The sequence below is a fragment of the Bufo bufo genome, chromosome 2, assembly GCF_905171765.1.
Source record: "Bufo bufo chromosome 2, aBufBuf1.1, whole genome shotgun sequence".
Taxonomy (NCBI): Eukaryota; Metazoa; Chordata; class Amphibia; order Anura; family Bufonidae; genus Bufo; species Bufo bufo.
Genome location: NC_053390.1, coordinates 604,128,659 through 604,132,153, shown reverse-complemented (window position 1 = coordinate 604,132,153; position 3,495 = coordinate 604,128,659).

Below are 3,495 nucleotides of genomic sequence, written 5' to 3'. Positions count from 1 at the left end.
GAATCACGCTTCTCACTCCTCCTCTCCTTTCTGCCTAGTTAACTTCCAGCCGCTGCCGGTCCCCTGGTTGGAATGTTAACAAAAAGAAAGAAAGAAAAGAACTACTTTGTTAGCACCCCCTGTTGGGGGCGACCTAGGCACTGGCCCTTGAGTGACTAACTGAAAATACGGCCCTGGCTGGAGCTACTCCGAAACAGCTGATTGGTAAAGGTGTAGAATGCTGGATCCCCACCAACAAAGCCACCATCTAACATTTATGGGCCCTATACAAAGAAATTGGCAAATCAGTCTGGATCCCCTCCCCATTCAGCTTAAAGAGCTGAATGTCAGTCAGGGTACAATGAACAGAACCTCAGCATCCAGGAAGCTAGTGATCAGTGGCACAGTCACCTGTTTCCTGATTGATGCTGCCCATGTTTTTAACAGATCTCTGAGGGGTAATCCGTGTTTGGGCTGTTTTTTTTTTATTTTGTCCTCATTTGCACATGGCAGTGGTTGCAGGGTGTTTGTTCTCTGATGTTTCTCACCTGACACGCCAACGTCCAAACGTTTGATGAAGCAGAAGACCTGACCCATTGAGGAAGGCAACCCTTTGTTAATCAGCAGAGGTCCAATTCTGATACTGGGGCAAAAATTCAAGCCTTTTGCGCCGATGCAACTTTGTTAGCAGAAGTGCGGTGACCATCCATCTGCTTCAGAGCCCCATACGCAATAAGGTTCGCCGAACTGTTGTTTAAGACACGTCTGGTAGCCCCTGGTTTATTTTGGTGGTGAGCTGCTCCACTGTAGCGTGTTGGTCTGCCCTTACTCATCTTCTTAGCTGATGTTTGCCTCTCACATCAATGGCATATGGTGCTCTGCAGTTTCCACGACACTTATTTGCAAAGATGCCATTTGTGAAATCAAGATACACTTTCACCACACCAGCACTCGAAAATTTCACAAACTGTGTACTTTCAAAATACTGCTACTAGAGATGAGAGAAAATCAAAGCTGACGAAGTGGAATTCTATCCGAATTTCAGAAAAATTTGATGCGCACCGAAGCCGAATTTCCTTGCGCTTCGTGATAACGAATCGCATTTTTTCCTAAAATGTCTGCTGCATATGTGAGGACATGGAGAAAGGAACTCTGGGAAGGCGGGATCACCCATAATGCCATGCAGTGATGGCCAGTTCGCAGTGTTTGCCGACGAACACATGCGATCTGCCATCTTTATTCCCAAGTCCGGCGATGCAGAGGTAAGTCCTTACCTGTGCCTGCGCCGCGAGCTGCTCTGAAACACATGCGGTCACCGGGAGCAGGCAGTTCCGAGAACAGCCTTCAGTGGTAAATCTGGCTGGTCAGGGAGCTGGAGACGTGGCGCCTAGATCTCACGGCCACTTGAACCCTGTGGAGGCTGAACTGGAGGAGGAGGAAATTGGGGCACAAACAATGTGTAGTGAAATGGGTGGTTTTTCTACACAGGTGACAGGAGAGGAGGAGCATGAGCAGGTAGAGGAGCTACAGGGCGATGAGGAAGACGAGGCAGAGGACCCAGACACACCGTAGCAGTATGCAGTGGAGATGGAGGCGGGAGTCCCTCCGCAGTCCCACTTGCGCAAATGGCCCGCTGCATGCACACTTGCTTGGGCAGTGACAGCCGAATTGTCACCATTTGGCAGAGGGATGACTTCTTGCTCTCCACCTTGTTGGACTCTCGCTACCGGTCCAAAATGGGGGCCTTTTTTACACCCGCTGAGAGGGAGGACAAACTGAAATACTATAGAGACATCTTATGTCGTCAGTTGGCCGCTGCCTATTTGCGCCATCGTCCATCCTCACCCAGTGAAGGCGGATGCTCCACAGACAGGATCTGTTTTTTGTGGGTTATTGTTCTGACGGATCAGAGAAAGGGCAAAATATTCAATGACGTCAACACAAACTTACTGCTGACACCCTCTCCACTGTCGGGTGGCTCTACTTGTATAAGTGTTTAATAGAACAGGTTCTGTTGACATCTATGTGGAATCAGCTGACGACGGTGTGAAAGGAGTGCGCTACTTCTTTACACTAACATCGACCTGTAAGGCTGAGTTCATACTTGAGTTATTTGGTCAGTTTTGGCCCCGTGCCAAAATAAATGAAATGTGCAGTTATTCTAAGAGCGACGCCTGTCATCTGCATGTCACAGTATTATTTCACTACCAAAGCAAACTCCCTATGCGCGTTACTGCAAGGCATAGTGTTCGACACCACTATAAAGGCTCTCTGCAGCCAGGAAATAGCAGTTTTTTAACAAAATTTGCCGCGAATATATTCGGATCAAACCAAATTTTTCCAAAGAAATTCGGCGAACTGGTGAATCGAATTTTTTAAAAATTCGCTCATCTCTAACTGCTACCCATGGTCCGAAAGTCAAAAATCATTCCTTTTTACAAATCTAATAAATCACCCCTTTTATCCAAGGGATATGTGTGCAGACACAGACAGCCTATCACACACCTTGTACATACCTCCCAATCGTCCCAGATCAGGCGGGACAGTCCCGGATTTCAGTGGCTGATCTGTGGTCCCGGAATGGCTGAGGTATGTCCTGCTCTCAGGCAGCTGTCTATGCATCCATAGGACGCAGAGACAGCACATTGTAACAATGAAGCAGAGAGCCGGCCGCTATTTGCTTCACCATTCCTCTCAGCGGCGGGCGCTCCACAGCAGCAGTACAATATACACACATCAGGCTGCTGTTCTGTGTAGGAGGCATGGGGCAGGCTGGGAATCAGACTTTGCTCCTCCTACATAACAGCGTGATGTGTAAAAGTATACTGATGCTGCTGGGGAGCACCGGGTGAGCTGTGATCATTGGAGGAACTAGGTGAGTATTTTCTTTTTCTTTTTTTTACTTCCATTGAAGCGGGCACATATCTGGCCATAACTATTGTGAAGGGGGCACATATCTGAGCATAACTTCCATGAAAGGTGCACATACAGTATCTGACCTTAACTACTGTAAGGGGGCAGAAATGTGGCATAACTGCTGTGAGGGGTTCGCTCTGATAGGCAGGTTAGTGGACGCAGTATAGAGGCAACAACAAAGTCTTTAAATTAAACAGTTCAGTGTTTATTCACACATTAAGTAAACGACAAAACAAAAAGTCAGTTTCAAGGAAAACAGTCACCTTGTGATTCTGGTGTTTGTTCACACCATGCAGCAAAGAAGAAGTCCTTGAACAAAGCAGAATCCACCTGCTTTCACACCAACACGGTAGCAGGCCTTAATCCAGGCCCAAACTCCCAGGTCCCAACACAGAGACTGACAGAGCTCTTCTGTCAGAGAGGAGTAATCCACACCACCTGACAGTGCTGCCTGTGTTTTATAGCCCAAAACCAAGACCCGGCCTGGAACGTGGGGAGTAGTCACCCACCCAGCACTTTGACTACTCCCAGTAAGAGCCGCCTCGGATCAGTTATTACAGCCATACTAAATAGCAACGTGTCAAACAGCAACTTCTCCTA